General features: G+C 44.5%; 1 protein-coding gene across 1 annotated transcript in view; it reads right to left on the bottom strand.

Annotated features, from left to right (window-relative positions):
- LOC117434072 (ETS domain-containing transcription factor ERF-like) overlaps nucleotides 1-7,447 on the bottom strand; it is a 28,396-nt gene extending 20,949 nt beyond the window's left edge. The window contains exon 1 of the mRNA XM_059010610.1: nucleotides 6,878-7,447. The gene's annotated coding sequence lies outside the window, so the exon portion shown is untranslated. The remainder of the gene's footprint in view (nucleotides 1-6,877) is intronic.
- Nucleotides 7,448-22,500: the final 15,053 nt, after the last annotated feature.

Here is a 22,500-nt window from a genome sequence, read left to right on the forward strand (position 1 = left end):
CACACACTCGCTCACACACACAAGGCCCGTGTCGAAATCAATTAAAATTGAGATTGGAGTCGCTGCGCGGAGGTAAATATTAAAGCGAGGAGCTCTGCTAATTCAAGACATCGATCAGCCGGGGATGAGAGTAATAAATTATTTTGACAAGATGCAATCCTTCGCCGCTCGCCGCTATCCCAGCTATCGATTTCCTCTCTGCCCGCGCGGTGAAGCCAGCGGCGCTCACGGCATCCACTTGCGTTCTATTACACCCCCCCCTTCCACACACACACTATAGTACACACTTACAAGGAAATGCAAAGGGCAGAAACAGCTACACACAAATGCACAGGGCGATCTCCCTTTTCATGTACACACGTGGAGTCTGCGCAGATGCATAAACACATGCACAGGAAATACACACGCACGCACGCACGCCTACAGGCGCACACACACTCATATATATTAGTAAATTGCAGACCGTTGCTTTAAATCTCTCAATAAATGGACTGTACCCCAATGAAGCTGCTTGCCTCCTGTTCTGTCAATACAAGCCACCTGCACAGACAGATCTCTGTCTATCTGTCTATCTATCTCGGCTATAGTCCCGATGTGTTGGCGGTATTTCTTGTCTCGGAATGAAAGCAGCGCGCGATTCCTTGACGCACTGTCCTGTAGACCCCACTCTTCCACCGCGTGCCGTTAGAATGATAATAAACTGCACGCCCACGCAGCCTATAGGACACGGCGCGTACAGCACCTTCAAACACGCACTCAGAGTGGATCCCTCTGCACGGAGAAAAAACTTTTTCTGCCCCCTCTCTCCCGACTTCTCTGTTTATTCAATGGCTCCACATTGCCGTATAACACAGTCAAGCTCAATTCTACATGCAAAATATTGCAAAACCATTTTTTTCTTTAAATTGAAGTTTATAGCTCATAAAAGTATGAATTATGAATAACTCTCCCCCCCCCGCCCCCTCCCTCTCCCTACTTCTCTATCTCGATCTGCTTCCCGCTCCGGTGCCTTGCACAGACACACAGTCAGTCTCTTCCACAGGGTATAGTCTATATGCTAAGAGGAGGCTCGGTCGATAGGGATCTGACCCCTGGGTGCCTCTGCTTCTGTTCACTGCACAGCATCAAACAAGACGATTGAGAGCCATTGAGAGCCATTCGCGGGGCTCTGCCCCATTGCAGATTCACAGCTGAGAGGGCAGGTAACAGCATCGCTTTCAGTCCTCTCTGTGTTCTGTGTTCTGTATTCTGTATTCTGTGTTCTGTATTCTGTATTCTGTGTTCTGTGTTCTGTGCTCGGTCCTCTATCAGCGTGCACCACCTCTTTACATCACGGTGGGCAATTCTAAGGTAACGGAGCCAATGCGAATGTGAGATTTTGAAATCTGGTCCGGCACTCATTTAGAACGGGGACAGCGATAATGCTGCTTGAGTCAATAAAGATTTCCGGTGTGGCATTAATATGCATTTTCCTAACCTGGGCGTTAAGAACCCCCCCCCCCCCCCAACCACAGAAAACCTGAACTCTGCTGTGGTTGGTATTTTGATAGCACTTTCCATGAAGTGGCTGTAATCACTGTGTATTTAGATAGCAGCTATTTAGTAACATCCACGTGTGCTCCCAAATGACATGCAGAGTTACAATGTACTTTATGCATGAGAGAACCCTACCTGGAACCTCTTTCTCATACAATTGTATGCTTACATATTTTTCGTCCAAAAAGGTTTCCACATTAAGCTGTTAGTCCATGTAGGTGCAACCAACTGCTAACTACCCTCTCTTACAAGGTTACCAGGTGCCTTCTTCCCCATACACTCTGGCACGTGTCTTCTCACTCGCTGTTGTAAGCATAAGGCTAGGTGGAGTTACCTTGGCAACTCCACTGATGTCAAAGTGCCCCCCCCCCCAGCACACTGGATGAACATCACCAACGCACCTACACACAATTGCAATGGTATTGTGTATAGTTACAATGTACTTCATAACTGTAGCACTAACTCTAATCCGAACCCCCTTTCTGATAAAATTGTGTGCTTGCATATAACGTGCAGAATGATTTCCATATTAAGTACTAGCTACCAATGTAAGTGAACAGAATCACTCAGCTACTGTAGGGAAGGAGGGAAGCGATGTCCCCCCCCCCCCCCCCCCCGTGCTGTGGGTAGGAATGCATTTCCAGAGGTCAAGGGGAGCTGTAATAAAATATTGATCCGGCCCGATTGAAAAGTTGATGGCAATTACCCCCCCCACCCCCGCCTCCTCGTCACAGAGGAGTTTCACACTCTCTCGTTTATACTTTATTAATACATTGCCAATATTGATTTTCCTTTCTTTAACCCTTTAGTGGCGGGTGGTGGGATCTCATTAGAATCGACGGGACTCAGAGCCGACCCGTTTGTAACAAACGCTGGGAGACATTCCCATCAGCGCTCGGTGATACAGAAACAGCAGGCGCTCGTGTGTGAAAATGTTCGACCGCTTCGTGCTTCAATCAGGCGCCTTTAACAGCTTCTGAAAAGTCTCCTGCGGTTTACCACGTGTGGCTCCGTGTTCCTTTTCTCTTACTCTTAAATGAATTGCATGTGTGACCTGTTGAAGTCATCAATTAAATTAGACCATCACTAATTTGCCTATTCGGACAATGTTCCCAGATTTTCAGTTCCCGTGGTTTGATTTCATACTCAAATCAAAACTACAGAAGCAATGGGGTGTTGTAATACATGTACACACTGCTGTGTGTGTGTGTGTGTGTGTGTGTGTGTGTGTGTGTGTGTGTGTGTGTGTGTATATATTATTATAAATCAGGTACGGCTCAAGACTCAATTGCACATCCTCGGTTTACACGAATAATCCTACACACAGTAAAGGAATCCGTAGATCTAGCTATCAGAATGAAAATCAACAACCAATTTCCTAATCCAGTATCGGGCAGGTAACAGTCAATAATCGATGCATCGGTTTATTTACATATCTCATAGGAGCACACTACGTTCCTGTGTCATTCTAAATTTGATTTTTAACGCAGGTCCAAAAGCTCACACACACACACACACACACACACACACACACACACCTGTGTTAGTACATTCAAATATCCATCAAAGTCTTGTAAAACTCGCATTCCGTTTCTATTGCTGCAGAGGGATCGCCCCGTGGTGTATTTAATCAAGTTACCCCTGTGCTTAATCTGGTGTTAACGAGCTACACAGACCAGCAGGCCTGCGGTGTAAATCTTCATTAAAGTCGGAGGCCGGCACTAATAAACCCTGAACCGGGCCGCGACACAAGCTCAGCAGCGCTTGTAACGCATTATTTAATTGCTACAAAAAGACCTCGCAGTTTCTCCAGCAGTTATTAATGATCTACAGACATTTGTCTTTTTAAAACAGTGTTTGATTCACCTGCCTTTTGAAAGTGTTTGGAAAGGCATAGTGTGGATAGGATTTAATAATTACTTGTATTGTAACGCTTGAAATGTTTTTGCTTACGATTGTAAGTCGCCCTGGATAAAGGCGTCTGCTAAGAAATAAATAATAATAATAATAATAATAAGAAGAAGAAGAAGAAGAAGAAGAAGAAGAAGAAGAAGAAGAAGAAGAAGAAGAAGAAGAAGAAGCTGCTAAAGGGATGTATTTTCCTTCCATTCACTGAAAATAAACTCGTGTTATCTGAACTATGTAGCGGCTACACCTAGAGGCACGCACAGGTCACTTCTCTCTTCCAAAAGCCGTGTATGCACGCACAGTATTAGTGTTATAGAAACGCAAAATGCGTCAGGCCTACAGTGTTGAGATTTCTGTCTTTTTTGTTATCACATCATGATAATATAATATCTTTATTTTTATATAGCGCCTTTCATGGTGGATCGTGTATTATACGCAGAGTCACTTACAATAGGACCTCGTGTTTAACGCCGTCCTCTTGTGTCTCCTCGGTTTGAATGCCAGATTGTAAGACGTGTTTAACATTCCCATAGGCGCGCTGGCATGTCCAGGTGTCAAAGCATAGGGACAGCGCAAAAAAAAGCACATCGCAAAATATATTGCAAAGCGATCGTGCAAAACCGCACACGTAGGGTTACACGTGTATTGCACGAACAGACAATTGCAAGGTTAGCATGCTGCAACTAAATAATAATAATAATAATAATAATAATAATAATAATAATAATAATAATACATTGCTATGTATGTTTTGGCTATAGTTTTACCCATTTTGATCTATTGGAAAGCAATAGGAAACGGACTTACTTGGTGGTGATTGCTTTTCTCTGCGTCATAAACTGTATCCGCTACTGTCTCCACATCTTAAGAATATATCCCTGAATTTGAACTTTTTTTCCGGTTTCTTTTAAACCTCCTCTGGTTTTTGTGTGTAGTTTTTTTTTTTAAACGCGATGTAAGCGAATTAAAAACACGGTTGCTGGTTTGTCTGGGATTGAACAGAACTCAGCCGAAGACAATATTCCACGACGCGTTCGGAACTCACGGCAAAGTTCTAAACATCGAGCTGTCAGCGGCGAGCGCGGATCCAGCCGTACGATGCATTGAGCTGTTAGCGTGTGCAGAAGCAGGGCACTCTGACCTCGTCTTAAACTCACCTGTAATCCTACAAGAAAGATTAGCTGATAGCTACACGCACACACACACACACACACACACACACACACACACACACACACACACACACACACACACACTCTCACATTCCCAAGAGATGCGTGTAGGCTGCGAAACGGTACTGCCCAATCAAAGCAAACTCTAAGCGGGGAATCTGCCATCTAAAAATAAATGTTTTTAAAAAAACATGCATTATAAAAGCTGGATATTCCTTTAGTAAGCGAATGCAATACGGTTCCGCATTTAGATCCTATTATTATTATTATTATTATTATTATTATTATTATTATTATTATTATTATTATTATTATTATTATTAACCCCACATGTGGTGCCTTGTTACAGTATTAACTTAATTTAAGAATTCTGTACATTATTTTACATTGACCAGAGAAACGCATTATTTGAAACGTGATTAGACCATTATATCACTTGCTTATATACTTCCAAATTGCTTCCGATTATAAGACAGACTTTTGCATTCTGTACAGAATAACACGGTCCCTTCGTCCGGAAACAAAGTAATTTACACTGCACAACAGAGTTCAATGTAAAACTGATGTTTTGTAGAACATAGTGGAGTTTAGCTTCGGTCTATGTGGTGTATGATGGATAGAGAGAGAGATGGATACATAGATAGATAGATATATAGATAGATGGATAGAGATTGATAGATACAGCAATAGATAGAGAAGGATAGATGGATAGACAGATAGATAGATAGAGAACTGGATGGATAGATGGATGGATAGATAGACATTATTGTTTAGTACCTCAGTCAAGTTTCTATCCAAAACAGATTCGAAATATCCAGTTATGTTGGGATTTTAAACCCGCATGCAAGCTGTTGTGACGTCCCAATAGAAGCGAGTGTTCTCCTTACCTCCGAACTGCATTAGACACGAGAGAGACGGGCGACTGCCGTTCGCTGAAGTTTGGAGGGGTGCTGTCACACCGAGCCACCATCACAATCTAACAGCGCGTCCGAATAGCAGAGCGGAGCACCGGCGCTGTCCCGGCGCGGCAGGGGTTAAACTACACCCCCCCACCCCCCCCCCCCAAACGAAATTAACTCTCTCGGGGAAAAAGCCCCCCCCCCCCCCCCCCCCCCCAACTGTGCACGACAGGGTTAATTTCCAACAGGATACCAACCGTTTCCTTGTTTTGCTTTGAATGTATTTGTTCCCCTCTGACAGAAATCACACGCCTGCACGTCACTTTATGGTCGAAACGGTGTAAACTTTGACAGCTTCGCTCTCTTTTTTTTTTTTCGAAGGGATCCCTCGGTGGAATTAAACCTCTAATACACACTCCCCGCTGTCGATTACTCTCTATTTGATTAATCTGGCGCCTTTGGTCAATACAATGGGATCTCCGATGCACAACACACACACACACACACACACACACACATGTAATCCGCTGGTCAGCCCTGGTGTAACTGGGAGGTAGCGAACGGGTTAAGGCAGCCCAGAGATAAGTCTCTCTGTTCGGCTGTTTAGAATGCAGCCCTCGTCAGCAAAGCTCACTGAGCGAGATGGCGAGTACAGGGAGAGTGGAGAGAGAGAGAGAGAGAGACTGTGAGACAGGATTGCACAGGCAGGCAGGCAGTTTAGACCTGATGGATATACACACTTGTCTCTTAATCTGCCGAGCCTCTGATCAATACCCCATTTCCCTTTGTTGCCAGAAAATTCGATCCCAGCTCGGGAATTAGGTTCCCTGCCTTAATCTAAACGGAGAGCAGCCGGCCAAGGAGCGTTACAGGCGGTGCGGGGAGAGGGGAGAGAGGGGGAACCCCGGGGGTCTACAAGAGAGGGAGAAAATGCGAAGGGACAGCAAGGAAAATTGAGAGAGAGAGGGAGAGAGAGAGAGAGAGAGAGAGAGAGGGAGAGAGAGAGAGAGAGAGAGAGAGAGAGAGAGAGAGAGAGAGAGAGAGGAAAAGAAAGGGGGAAAGAAAAATGAATTAAGTGAGCTAAGTTGCTGAAACTAAACCTGTTTTTCTTAAAGACTTCCCCCGAACGGACACATATACTTCAGTTACTGGGTGACCGAAGTTCCACGTTATCTATTCCCAGTATCCAGACACGGAGACTCAAACAGCGCTGAAATTGAGTACAGATTGAAGAATATGATATAACAATATAATAACACACGGAACCATCTCGGCTCAGACACCAGAGCCAGACGACTGCCAGCAAGTGTACAGTGAAGCACCGCTAATGTGATGGTACGGTCAGATCAGCTCAATACTTACAGTGTGGTGGTAGCGTCATTCAGGTCTGCTGTCTCCATCAATGGAGAGAAAAAGACAAACTTCTGGGGGTTGTGTAGGAGAGGAAGATGTTTCACCGCTGGCAAAACATACAAAGAAATACAAAGAAAAATCGCAATGTATTATTATTATTAAGATCTACAAAATAATTTCGTGCAACCAAAAGAATAACACGCGTGTCGCTGTCTCGGGTGGGTGTGGGTGTGGGTGTGTGTGAAAAGTGTGCAAAAAGGCTAGGGAGAGCGCGTGTGTGCGTGCGTGTGAGTGTGAGGAGTGAGTGAGAGAGCGAGTGTGAGGAGAGACACAAGGAGAGTAAAAAAAACGATGCAATCTCCTGCTTCTCCCGAACAGCGCGCAATACTTTGTCGAGTCGTCAACAGCCGAGGCTGTAAGAGACTTCGAAGCGAGGCGGCAGGAAAATATATGTACACAGCACCAGTGCCGCCGATCAATACCATATAATTTTCCTCAAACTCGGAAAATAAAGTTCATAGCAGATCAAATTTGAAAACAGATGTCGGATCGCGGCTCTAAATAAGATTCGATCTCTCTGAATGGGTTGTAGATAATATTTGGCCGGGCACTTGATGAAAATGAGTGATTTTTCATTTAGGAGGGGAGGCTGTAACGGGGAGAACTCAGATAAAAAAAAAAAAATGTTTGCAGAAAATGGTTTTTTTTTTTTTTTTTTTTAGAAAGAAGGACTTCAGAGCGGTATAGTCGCCCCCAAATTATGATAAATGGGACGATCCTGGCAGGCGCGCATGCGCCTTGACGCGGAACCCCACCAACCGTCTGATTTCAAAAATACAAAAATAAATTACAATTTTCTTCATAGGAACTGCTTCCATGCATTCCCGCTTGCAATAACAATTAACTATCGACCGGTCTTCTGGCTCTGGTGGAAAGATACTAGAAGACTGCCAAGTATGCTCTCTCTCTCTCTCTCTCTCTCTCTCTCTCTCTCTCTCTCTCTCTCTCTCTCTATCTCTCTCTCTCTCTCTCTCTCTCTCTCTCTCTCTCTCTCTCTCTCTCTCTCTGCTGTGTCGAGTTTGCCAGTTTTTTTTTATAAACAAATGGCCCCAAAATAAACAAATGAACAGAGGAATAAGTAAAACACGCGAGCGGCTGTCTCATTAACACATTCCTTGCGATTATTATAATATTGAGTTATCTGTGTGCGCGCTAACTCCAGTGGGTTTGGTGTGTGGGCGCAACGTGACTCAAACTAGGCGAGGGATACCTGGCTTAGCTCGGACATGGTCCGTTTTCTTGTGACCTGCAGGATTTCAGTAGACGAGATGAAAAACAAACTCGGGGATTTGATTTGATATAAAAAGGGGGTACGCGATACAGAATAAAGCAAAGTGGGTTATATATGCCTTAACTGCGATAGACAGACAGACAGACAGACCGACAGATTAACACACAAACGCCAACACGTTAACATAAATAAGAAAGAAAGAAATAAATTATTGATCTTTTTTTCAATGTGCTGACATGTGCACTATCTGTCTGTCTGTCTATCTATCTAACAGTCAAGGGCAACAGTGTGGAGTAGTGGTCAGGAATCTGACTCTTGAGCGGAGGGTCGTGGGTTCAATCCTTGCTGTACCCTTGAGCAAGGTACTTTACCTAGATTGCTCCAGTAAAAACCCAACTGTATAAGTGTATGTAAAAAATAATGTGATATCTTGTAACAGTTGTAAGTCGCCCTGGATAAGGGCGTCTGGTAAGAAATAAATAATACTAACAACAGTCTAACCTGAAAAAGACACAGATAGCAGTATATATGTATATATCTATATGTACCGTGTTTTTGTGAGGTGTGTGGACGCTATACGGGTTCTTGTTTTTCTGCGTCTATCTGTCTGGCCTCGCTCGGCTCTGCTGGAATTATGAAAAATACGGCCATTGACAGCAGACTTCAGCTTCGATTAGCCTAGATGGGACATGACAGCCCACGATCAATAGCCATACCGTCCTATAAAGTGTCAAGTAATGAATCAATTTCGACTAAATTTTCCATTTTTCAGAGGCCGTCGCGAGAGAGGAGAATATCCTCTTTTGTAAAGATATTATTATCGATTTCAGCGGCAATTTGACATCAGGGGTAGTTAATTCCACTCTAGAATAAAATTGAAAACACTTGAGAAGAGAGAGGGAGAGAGAGAGGGAGTGGGAGAGAGTGAAAGAGCTGGGGGGGGGGGGGGGGGGTCGGAGAGGGGAAATTGCCGGAAGAATGAAAGGATAAAAAAGGAGAAAGAGAATAAAAAAGAATGGAGTAATATTGCAGACCTCGGAAGAAAGGATGAGAATAAGAACGAGGGAAAGAGAGGAGGTGGAAGGATGAAAAGAAAGGGCTGATAAGATGTGGAAATCGGTGTAGGATGAAAGGGAGAGAGAGAGATGGAGAGAGTGTGTAAATAAATGAAAACCGGAATGGAAGGATAGGGAGAAAAATGATGGCTACAAAAAGAGGTGACAGTGAGAGGGAAGGATAGAGAGAAGGATGGAGAGAGATAGAAGAGAAGGAAAGGGAGAAGGAGAAAAGACCAAGAGAGATGGGGAGGGAGGTAGCGAGAGTGGAGGAGAGAGGTTGTGGAAGAGAGAGTGAAAGAGTGGAGTGATAGTTTAGAGAGAGCGAGAGGGATGGCAGAGGGTTCGAATGTGGGTGCTCAACTGCCTCAGCCCCCCTAGTGGACACATGCGGAACCAGCACCATAGAATGAGAAAACAGAGAGGGGTCTGAGGAGGCAGTGCGAGGAGGAGATGACACTCCACACTCACACACACACAGAGGGGACTGAGGAGGAGATGACACACCACACACACACACACAGAGAGGGGACTGAGGAGGAGATGACACGCCACACACAGACACAGAGAGGGGACCGAGGAGCCAGTGTGAGGAGGAGATGTCACTCCTCACTCATTACAACACATTAAAGTAATTTTCCTTTGAGTATGAAACGCTGACAAACTGACAAGTGTGTGTGCATTTGTGTAAGGGTGTGTGTGACTGTGTGTGTCTCTGTGTGTGTGTGTCTATCTGTGTGTGAGTGTGTCTGTCTCTATCTGTGTGTGTGTGTGTCTATCTGTGTGTGTGTGTGTCTATCTGTGTCTCTGTCTCTATCTGTGTGTGTGTGTGTCTATCTGTGTGTGTGTGTGTGAGTGGGTCTCTGTCTCTATCTGTGTGTGTGTGTGTGTCTATCTGTGTGTGTGTGTGTGGGGGGGTCTCTGTCTCTATCTGTGTGTGTGTGTGTGTGTGTGTGTGTGTGTGTGTCTGTGTGTGTGTGTGTGAGTGGGTCTCGGTCTCTATCTGTGTGTGTGTGTTGTGTGTGTGTGTGGGTCTCTGTCTCTATCTGTGTGTGTGTGTGTCTGTGTGTGTGTGTGTGGGTCTCTGTCTCTATCTGTGTGTGTGTGTATATGTGGGTCTCTGTCTCTATCTGTGCTGTTCAGAGAGAGAAGTAAAGATGGCAGGCCCATCTGTATTGCGGGGTCGTGCTGGGGCAGTGTAACTGTACAATCAGAGCCTTATTTACACGTCAAAAACACTATCATCCCACACACTGCCAGCCAGACACAGGGCAATTGCTGCTGTCTGTCCCCCCTCATCCCAGACCTCAATTAAAGGGTCTATTCAGCACCATTTCACTCCCGGACCATACTGCCTCCATCCCTGCAAGATTACCAGGGAAGAAACCAGCATTAAACACACACCACTTATCTACAGCAGCCTCTGTGTGCGTAGGGAAGGATTTTAACCAGCACAGGGAGAGGGGAGCAACATTTATATATATATATATTATTCCAATTTCCATCCACTCTCGAATCAAAGTCGCACGTTTTTGACAGAATGTTCAATCTGCTTTACAGACCAGTCCTGGATTTAGGGGTGACACTCGGATTGTAAGGTGACTTATTGTCCAGTAAATATGGTATTATGCTTTCTACAGTGTACATTGTAATGTGAGGTGTAGACAGAGACAGAATACTCCTTCACTGTCCCATCCAGGGGGTGGCATCTCTATTCACACGCTGATCAGGACAGTATTTCGGTCAAGTGGCTGCATCATGCTCAGAGCTGTCCAGGGTGCTGAATCTGTCTGTTCGGAGTTTATTATAGTGAAGAAAGGAAAAAAAAGAAAGAATGAGAGAAAGAATTATAATAAGGCCAGTCCAAAAAAGACAAAAAAGAAAAGAGAAAAGAGAGAGAGAGGGAGAGAGACACACAGACAGTGTTGCTATTCTCTGATCTCCCCTCCAGTTAGCAGCTGTCAGTTTTGCAGGGCAGTGAGTTTATGCTGCTGATTCTCAATGTGCCTGTTTAATTGTACAAGGAGGCACCCAATCAATACGCAGGCCTGCCCTAATGAAACTCTGATAGGTTTATAAAGCACACTGGATGTGCCCAGCTGCCTGCAGCCGTGGTTCAGAGCTGCAAGACCATTTATATTACAAAGTATTGAAGAGAATAATTCAATCTGCTTTTCTCCTCCTCAACTCTCAGCTCTCCTGAAATCTCACACAACTCGTGGAGGGCTGGGAGTGAAGGAAAAAGGAGCTGTGAGGAGGTTCAGGGTTCAAATCCCAGGCTCGGCTACTGACTCACTGTGTGTGTATGTGTGTGTGTGTGTGTGTGTGTGTGTGTGACCCTGAGCAAGTCACTTGACCTCCTTGTGCTCCGTCCTTCGGATGAGACGTCAAACAAACGAGCTCCTATTGGAAGTGACTCTGCAGCAGCAGCATCAACAGTTGTTGATGATGCAGAGTCCCCCCCCCCCCCCCCTAGTCTCTGTAAGTCGCTTTGGATAACAGACGATGTTCTTCAATTAAGATACCGATCAGAGAAACAGACTGCAGTGACAACCCTTGACCACCGGATGTCACTGTGTGCCAATTTCAGAGAAACAAAGTGTCCATCCGCTCAATCTGCACCTCGTGGCAGTCTTTATATATATATATATATATATATATATATATAGAGAGAGAGAGAGAGAGAGAGAGAGAGAGAGAGAGAGAGAGAGAGAGAGAGAGAGTGAGAGAGAGATAGATAGATAGATAGATATCCCAGCAGGATCACTGAGGAAGAGAGGGAGGGAGAGAGAGATGAAATGGAACAAATAAGAAAGACAATAGGAGAGAGAGAGAGAGAGAAAGAAAACAAGGCCAATAGAAAGAAAGAAAGAAAGAAAGAAAGAAAGAATTACAAAATAACAAAAAGATAGAAAAGACAAATTGAAAACAAATGAAAGAGAGAAGGGAATTGTGAGCTATGTGACAGATATGGCCGGGCCTGGCTGTGTGGATAACGAGCATGCACTTCAAGCGATGAGCTGCCCAGGGTCCTGATCCCCCTTCACACACGCACACGCAGGCAGGCAGGCAGGCAGGCCGCCTCATTCAAGCCCAGCACTGCTTCCATCCTCACAGCCAGGCTAGGACAGTCTCCCTCACCTGGGCTCCGCTGAATTTACTCATCACCCGGCTTCTTATAACACATAGTGACAGGCCAGGGATAGCGCAATCGCCCGCACACATTACCCTGCATTAGCAACATTACTGTCCAACAGCCTGCTAAAATCTACATTATAGGAACAGTATGATTGTCTTAACCCTTTGGTAATGCATATGCTATAGACACATCGCTCAAGAGAACTCCAATCGACATTGCAGAGAGGTCCAGTAGTATATCAGAGAGATCTCCACTCAACACTGCAGAGCTGCAGAGAGGTCTATAGGAAAGAGAACTCAACACTGCAGAGCTGTATAGAGGTCTATAGGAAAAAGAACTCAACACTACAGAGCTGTATAGAGGTCTATAGGAAAGAGCTCTCAACTCAACAGATTTTGCTTGAATCTGAGTGTAGAATTAATCATCCAGAACTATTTACCACTCAATAACTTTATAAATACCAAAATAAATGTTTTGTTCAAAGAGAGCCCCTTTTTTGGAAAGTAGACCCATTTTTGGAAAGTATGTAGTATATATGAATTCATGTATGCATTTGTGTATGTACTGTATGTATACAAGTGTGTATGTACAGTATGTTTGTAAGCATACAGTATATATTTATGCATGTGTGTATATATGTATTTATTTTTGTATGCATTCATGTATCTAGGAATGTATGTTTGTATCTCTCTCTCTCTCTCTCTCTCTCTCTCTCTCTCTCTATTTTTTCTTTGTTTTAAATCTGAACGTCTCCACATGCTGATCTTGTCTGATTTTTTTGTTATTTTGCTCTGCGCCGGTTAGGCAATGCCCTCCACGAGACAGTTTGACTGATGACACACATTAAATAGTTAATCCGTCTGATTGAATGTTTGCTTCCTGCAAATTGAAACATTAAACAACAAGGCAGTGGCGAGAGGAGGCGACAAATCAGTCATGAAGGATTCATTTTCTCCCGAAATAATGCGACTCATGAGCGAGGAATATATAATACAGAGCGAGAGGGAGGGAACGAGAGAGGGGAGAGGGGGTGAAGGAGAAAGAGAGGAGACAGGGGTGGGGGAGAGAGGTGAAAGAGAGGTATGAGGAATAAGGACAGAGGGGGAAAAGAGAAGGGGGACAATGAGAAAGGGGTGAGAGAGGGGAAGAGTAATGGGGAGGATGAGAGGGTGAGGGAAAGGAGAGGGGAGAGGAGGGTGGGGGAATAGGGATAGAGCTGAAAGTGGAGAAAGAGAGAGAAATGGGGATAGAGAGGGTGAGAAAGGGATGCATAGAAAGGGGGAGAAGGAGAGAAATAGGATTTTAAAATGGAACTGGAACTGGAAGAAGACGTCATTTTTGTCCTGACTAAGTGATCCTGTCATACTAATGAGGAGTAACGGAGAGCAGAGCAAAGAAACTCACTCACACAGAGTCACACGCAAACTGAACCAGCCAGGCTCCCACACAGCGACACACTAAAACTCACACACACAGACACACACATGCACACACACACATACACACACATACGCACATACACTTTCACACACACATACACACACACACGACACACACACACACTGACACAGTCTCACACACACTGTCACAGACACATATACACACACACACTGACACACACACACTGACACAGTCTCACACACTGGCACACTAAAACTTACACAAACACACTGTCACACACACTGACAGTCTCTCTCTCTCTCTCTCACACACACACACACTCACACTGACACAGTCATACACACACACTGCTAATTACACACATTGAGAGATATAGACATATATATATATATATATATATATATATATATATATATATATATATATATATATATATTAGCTCAAAGCATATATATATATATATATATATATATATATATATATATATATATATATATATATATATATATGCTTAACGCGTAAATGTGTTTGCACGCTATATGTCAGCGCACAATTGTATCAGAAAGGGGTTAGGCTTAGGGTGAGGATCATCGGTAACAGTCAACTCTCCTCAGACCTGATTTTAAATAGACAGCAGTTCTTTTCAATCGATGATAATGGCAGTATTATCAACTTTCTCTTAAAAAAGGGAAAAAACGAATTCAAAGTGACGCGAGAAGGAGAGCAAGAGAAAGAAAAAGAGAGAGAGAGAGAGAAAAGACAGGCATGAAAATGAAAATGAAATAGAATTAAATAAAACGAAGCGGTTTCGGATATCCGTTTTCCGGTTCCAGGAGTCTGGACGGCCGCGTGAACCGCTCTCCCATTTGCCAGAGAGGGTTTTCCGAGACACACAAATCATATTTTCGTGGCTGCCTGAGACAGATTAATTTTACTCGTTTAAAGAGAAATCAAGTTAAATATCGACTCGCGGGGGTTCGGTGACAGCGCTGGCTTGCAGAAAGTAGCCTCTGTCTCAGCAGTGGACAGCGGGTAGAGTTTCACACTAACGCGATGGAGTCACTCGACACGCCTTTTATCTCCAAACACGATAAGGTCAGAGTGTCTCCCCCTCTCTCTCTCTCTCAAAATTATCAGATATCGTTTCCTGAAGCTGTTTAAAAACGTCCTTCCTTTCTTTATTATGCGGCCCATTCTCTGAACTCCCATTAAAAGGCATAATTAAGTTATTTGAACTGAAAGGAGACCTGTGGCGATGCTCGTATGACAGCCTGCTGTACTTCAGTAAGCATCAGATACAGCAGAAACAAACGCTGACGAACTGAACTCTCTATCTATCTATCTATCTATCTATCTATCTATCTATCTATCTATCTATCTATCTATCTATCTATTTGTCTATCTATCTGTGTATCTATCTGTCTGTCTGTCTGTCTGACGAACTGAAGTGTCTGTCTGTCTATCTATCTATCTATTTATCTATCTATCTACGGCAGCAGTGTAGAATAGTGGTTAGGACTCTGGACTCTTGACCAGAGGGTCGTGGGTTCAATCCCAGGTGGGGGACACTGCTGCTGTACTCTTGAGCAAGGTACTTTACCTAGATTGCTCCAGTAAAAACCCAACTGTATAAATGGGTAATTGTATGTAAAAAATAATGTGATATCTTGTAACAATTGTAAGTCGCCCTGGATAAGGGCGTCTGCTAAGAAATAATTAATGATAATATCTATTAGCAAGTAGATGTTTTTAATGTATTTATTTGCTGAATGAGCTTGATGGTTGTTTGGTATTCAAATAACAGTGAGAGGTTATGATTTGGACACCCCCTCGCTCTCCACCCCCTCTTTCTCATCCCCTCTTTCTCATCCCCTCTCTTTTTCTTATTTCACTTCTTTCTACACTCTCCAGCTAAAACTTTGAAGAGAGGCGTCTTTAATTAATAAACACTTGCTTGCTCGCCTACCCCCCCCCCCCCCCCGTTTTTTTTTTTATAACGCGCGACAGATACGCTTCTGTGAGGTTTAAACGCTATATGAGGAACGTCAATGCAAAGACTGACTTTGCACCTCGATTTCAACCATACGGACCGCTTCGCTCCCTCAGCGTGTCGGGTGTCGGGTGAAACGGAACAGCAGATTGCACAAGGCAAATGAGACCCAAAAATATAACTTCAAACAACGAGCTAAAAGCGAAGAGTGAGTAAATACAGACACGTTTTTGGCTCTGTTTCATCATAGCTCTAGATTGTAAGAGCTGTCAGAGCCCGCCAGTGTGCCAGCACACACAGACGCTGTCTCGTTAGGCTAGGACATATGTTTGTGTGACCCGAGGGGCCGAGACCGCCTCTCCTCGCTGAGAGTGAAGAAATTAACCAGGCCTCCCTCTGTTGAGTCGTGAGCGCGCTTCTCGCACTCTCAGCGGAATGCTGACTATCGGGAGCGCGCCTGCTCTGATTAATAGAAGTGCCGACCGACAGAAAGAGGACGGTTCGGTCCATCAGAGCTCGTCCGGTTCCGAGCAGCTGACTGATCTCGGAACTTGGTCTGGTCTGGTCTTAAAGGATCACAGAGATTCAGCATCAGCAACGTGACTAGAGAACTATATAAACTACAGTGTAATTACGAGTGTGTTTGGAAGCGTGTTAAAATACGCGCTGAACACCAGTTACAACTATAGAGTTTATCTCTTGCAGCTGCATACTGTGTGTAAAAATAGTTAGGATTATTTTTACAAGCTCACACCTTTTTTTTTTATAAAGAATTTGTTTGCAATACTCAGGGAGAACGGGCAATTTGATCTCTTCTCCGTTTTTCTTTTCTTCCTTTCTCTCCCCGTCCCTCTCCCTCCTTCTAATCTCGGAGATGATAAGTGTCGAACAATCTCGTCGCTTCTTTTCCACAAAGGGAGTGACAGACAAGCTTTAATTAGCCGAGCCGGGCTCGAGCGCCGGAGAGCCGTCGAGTGTAAATATCATTCGCGGAGAGCGATGGGGGGACCGCTTTGTTTACCTACACATCATAATTAGAGACAGCACCACCATTTAACAACACTTTTTTTTCTGAGGGTGTAATGTGTATTGATATTTAACACCCGCTGCTTTGTCACGAATTTAACCCGCTTCAGTCCGGGTGCCGAAGACAAATCCCACGGGCTAGATTCCTCCTAGTCGTCTCTTGCAGCTGGACCAGCCTGAGCGTGTTACCTTTACACTGTGGCTAATGCTCCGTTTGAAAGACGAGGAATAATAATAATAATAATAATAATAATAATAATAATAATAATAATAATAATAATAATAATAATAATAATAATAATATGAGAGAGAGAGAGAGAGAGAGAGAGAGAGAGAGAGAGAGAGAGAGAATTCTCTTCTTCAGCGGCTCTAAAACCGACAAGAGCCACCAGACTCGCGCGCAGCACAAAAGTGATCAATATTCGATTTAGGTGCTAATTTAGACCCTTTCTATAGCTGTCATCGCGTGATGTATGAGCTTTCACCCGGGGGTCGCGGAAAAAAATCAAACAGCAGTCAACTTTTCACTTAACAATAGAGTGAGTTGAATATTATTTAGAGGCCCGGTGACTCGCTTTCTGTGGGTGAATTGCTCTGCTCGTCCGTGAATGACAAAATACCGGATAATTTAACAAATATTCTGTGTGTGTGTGTGTGTGTGTGTGTGTGTGTGTGTGTGTGTGTTTGTGTGTGTGCGTGTGTGTGCGTTTATATATACACACTTACAAAGACCGCAGACACTTGTAAACACACACACACACACACACACACACACACACACACATATATTCACACACACTCACACACACATTCACACACACTCACACACAGACACAGACACACTCACTCTCACTCACACACACACACAGACACACACTCTCACACACACAGACACACACACACACAGACACTCACTCACACACACAGACACACACACACACTGTACTCACACACACACTGTACTCACACACACACACACACACACACCCTCTCTCCTCCACAGTTTATTTAGCGTGTTAATGACTATTCAATCAATCAATGGGAGCAGGATGTTATCAATAATCTTGTTGCCTGATTAACCTGAACGTTTCCATTACAATTCCTTACTCCGCCCGAAAGCCTTAATTAACTGTTAGTTAATTAGTTCGAGATCATTTAGAGTAAAATGTTTTTTGTTTTATTATTTTTTTTATTAAGAATTTGCATAAAAGACTCATTTGATGAATTGATGTGTTTTGAACACTATTATGCTTCTCAGCTCAAACGATAATAAACACAAATCTATCAAGGGCTGGGGAGAGGAGAGGAGAGGAGGGGAGAGGAGAGGAGGGGAGAGGAGAGGAGAGGAGAGGAGAGGAGGGGAGAGGAGAGGAGGGTAGAGGAGAGGAGAGGAGAGGAGAGGAGGGGAGAGGAGAGGAGGGGAGAGGAGAGGAGGGGAGAGGAGGGGAAGAGAGGAGGGGAGAGGAGAGGTGAGGAGGGGAGGAGAGGAGAGGAGAGGTGAGGAGAGGAGAGGAGAGGAGGGGGAGGGGAGGGGAGAGGAGAGGAGGAGAGGAGGGGAGAGGAGAGGAGGGGAGAGGAGGGGAGGGGAGAGGAGGGGAGGGGGCATTGATAGCTGTTGTACTGGCGTGAGGGAAAGTGCATTTCTTTCGTTATGACCACAAAGCTTTGAAAATGACTAGCCTTGCTTATTATCAATTAGTCATGTTAACAGGCACTTTTATCCAAAGCGACTTTCAGAGACTAGGGGGGTGAACTCTGCATCATCAACAACTGCTGCTGCTGCTGCTGCAGAGTCACTTCCAATAGGAGCTCGTTTGTTTTACGTCTCATCCGAAGGACGGAGCACAAGGAGGTTAAGTGACTTGCTCAGGGTCACACACAGTGAGTCAGTGGCTGAGCTGGGATTTGAACCGGGGACCTCCTGGTAACAAGATTCTTTCTTTAACCGCTGGTCCACCAAGTCTCTTAAATGCAATTTCTCAAGATCTTCTTTCAGGACCCCAGTAAGTGGACAGCAACAGTCTGTCAAGCCGCGGAACACGGAGGCACTTTGTGATTTAGTGAAACTGGGTTTCAGGCCACTGCGCGGCACACCAGGCAGGGAGACTTGGGGTTTGATACAGCAAACCTCAAACTAGGCCTCCCGCTGGTCTCCTGGAACCAGGTTTCAAGCCGCTGTTCCTGAAACAGTGGCTTCGTGTTCCCCTCGGCTTAAGAAAATCAACAGTGACACATCCCAACTCACTGTCTGGCAAGACTGAAGCAGCTTTTTCAACTGAGAATCACAGTTCCATCAAAGCATACAGCTAATGCAAGCAGATCCTGCTGCATAAACCCGATTCAGACAGATGTTATAAATGCAAATATGTTAGTATGAAATGCATGAGAGAGCTAACCAGGTAGAGTATCTAAAACACTAGGAATAATAATAATAATAATAATAATAATAATAATAATAATAATAATAATAATAATATAGTATAGGGGCAAATGCTGTGAATTCAGATAGATATTATCAATCAGTTTGAGTTATACATGGTGAACTAGTCTATCAGGTGAGATATCTAGATATATATAAACTAGCTCTTCCGTAGATAGTTAGGGATGTCCCAAATCTATAGCAGGCTTCAGCTCACTTGTGTAAGAGAATTGCAGAGCCCCATCGAGTATCCTCGTACTTATTCAAATCCATTAATACTTGTTGGACAGTCCTAGACATGTTAAAAAAAAGCCCTCTTCAACTCAAGAGCGATCGCTGGCGCGGAGTTTTCGCTTCAGGTGCCAAGCGAGGTGACGCGTCCCTGTGTTTAGCCGGGCCAGGCCTGACAGACCCCTGATGAAGTGAATTTCAATCTCGGTTGGATATGAAATACAGATCAACATTAACTCAAGAACCCTACAGTGATACGGCGACGTCATCTAAAACCAATCTGTTTTCCAAAATGTTGGTTTAGTCCTTTCGCGAGCCGATCGATATCTAAAGGGTCCTCCATTAAGAACGAAGGGGGGGTCTTTCAGATCAATACGCCGCGGCCATTCATCAGATTTCTGTTTTATGACAGCCGAAGATAAGTTCGAAGAGAGAGAGAGAGAGAAAATAAAATGCTGAAATTAACTCGCGGCTATCAATCTCCATTATGGGGTACCATGCGTCCTTAGTCTGCAGACCGGCGTATTGTGTGTGTGTGTATGTCTGTGGATGCGTGTCTGTGTGTCTGGCTGGTATCCATCATTCACTGTTCATCTGTCGTTTGATCGATCATCAGGACTGCCCGTTTGTTTACTGTTTAGATGTGTCTGATTTGCCTGTGGTTGGGCTTGTATATCTTTAGCTAACTTGTACTCATCCTTGCCATTATTTATTGGCACAGTGCATTATTGTGTGGGTTTGTGTCTTACACTTAGTTTAAGTAAGCTTCTGTTAATGTCATTTTAATCGCTTTAAAAAAAAAAAAAAGACAAAAAGACATTCCCCCTTTCTGGTTGATGACGTGTGTAATTGTTCCCACGTGGTTATGCAAATAACCAAACTCCCGCTTCGTATTAACACTCGCGATATCACCACCGGTCCGTACAGGAGTGTCAACCACGTTTTTTCAAACCCATTTTGAGAATGGCTAATTCCTGGTACCTTTAGCTCACCCTGTGACCTACAGCAGGGGAACTGAGGTGTATGGGGGGGGGGGGGGGGGGCGCTTCTTTAAAGGTGGGGGGGACGGGGGAGTGAGGGGGGGCGGACAGTCATGATATCGCTAGTGATAATGAGGGGTTCTGAAACGGATGGGCGCTGTAAGCAGACCGTGCTTCTAAATGGAAAGCCTAGATAAATAAACCCCATTACCGCTCGCCTAATTGATTGCTCGTAGACTGTTTGGTTATTTAAATCGTGTGACAGTTCTTTTAGTGCCTGTTAAATAAGTGCCGTCACACGTGTCTATTGAAATCCGGTCCGTTAACGCGGCTGGCTTCAGCGTGGCGTGACAGATATATATATATAGAGAGAGAGAGAGAGAGAGAGAGAGAGAGAGAGAAAGAGAGAGAGAGAGAGAGAGAGAGAGAGAGGGTTGAAAGGGGGTATAGTTGCATTGCATAAAAATGAAAAAGATTAACTTTTTTTTTCGTTGCATGTACACAAAAGGTTCCAACTGTACCCCAAATCACTTTTAATTGTTCCAATTAATTAATTTAGTGTACAATTGGAATAAAAACCGGGAGGGACACCGGCCCCTCAGGACCAGGGTTGGAGACCCCTGGCCTAAAGCGATCCTCGCATTCGGTTCTGACGTTATGCAGTAAAACCTGTCCAATCCAGCCCCTCTACAAACCGGCATTGTGTGGAATTCCGCACGATTCGCGTGTCCCTGCAGAATCCCTATTGGAATGAATGGTCCGATCCGCTCTGCAATCCGGAACCTTTTCTGTTGTGGAATCCGGCTGGCTTTGTAAGTCTTGAGCGCATTAAAAATCAACGTGAATCCGACTGTGTAATCCGGCGCTATCTCCCCAAACCCAGACTGTTTATCCGGGGTCCTGACAATTCGCTGCTATAACTGTGATTGAGGTGAATCACTGTAGGTATAGAAATCAAACACAGAAGCAAAAATAAACAAACTTCAATTTAACACAGTGAAGCCCTTTTCTGTATCACATTCAACGCTAGTCACTCCCTCCATGTTATTAGTTTTAAATCCAGCCTCACAAGCCAGCATTATGCATACGCACTACCTCTATATATATATATATATATATATATATATATATATATATATATATATATGCAAAAAACTGAATCTAGTTACATTAATAAAGCAGATGTTCTATAAAAAAATGTGTAAAAAAATAATGTAATTGTATGTAAAAATAATGTGATATCTTGTAACAATTGTAAGTCGCCCTGGATAAGGGTGTCTGCTAATAAATAAATAAATAAGTTCGGTAAAAGTAATTTCTTCCCTCTCCCTCGAAGTGGACAAATGACATCAGAGCTAGTGAACCGCGCCCGTCCCGCGGCTACAGTGGAGCCCAGCTTGGCAACCACAGTTTAACGCTGTCTCTCCCACTCAGCCCGCAGGAGATTAATTGCCACTCGGGGGCTGTAATGGATTGAACTCCAGCCACTTGGATACAGAGCAGAGTCGCTTACTGTCTGCCAGGGCAAGAGAGCGTCGTATACAGGGAATTGTAAACATGATTACAGATAGCAACTTCTGGGAGGCGGGGCGCAACTTACATGGCATCGCCTTCTGGAGACCTGGGTTCCAGTCTGGGGGGCTAGGTGGCGCTAATGGGTTCATGTTAATGCACTAGACCAGCCTATCACCTTCCTCTGGAGGCCTGGGTTCCAGTCTGGGGGGCTAGGTGGCGCTAATGGGTTCATGTTCATGCACTAGACCAGCCTTTCACCTTCCTCTGGAGGCCTGGGTTCCAGTCTGGGGGGCTAGGTGGCGCTAATGGGTTCATGTTCATGCACTAGACCAGCCTTTCACCTTCCTCTGGAGGCCTGGGTTCCAGTCTGGGGGGCTAGGTGGCGCTAATGGGTTCATGTTCATGCACTAGACCAGCCTTTCACCTTCCTCTGGAGGCCTGGGTTCCAGTCTGGGGGGCTGGATGGCGCTAATGGGTTCATGTTAATGCACTAGACCAGCCTATCACCTTCCTCTGGAGGCCTGGGTTCCAGTCTGGGGGGCTAGGTGGCGCTAGCGGGTTCATGTTCATGCACTAGACCAGCCT

This window comes from Acipenser ruthenus, chromosome 41 (assembly GCF_902713425.1).
Source record: "Acipenser ruthenus chromosome 41, fAciRut3.2 maternal haplotype, whole genome shotgun sequence".
NCBI lineage: Eukaryota > Metazoa > Chordata > Actinopteri > Acipenseriformes > Acipenseridae > Acipenser > Acipenser ruthenus.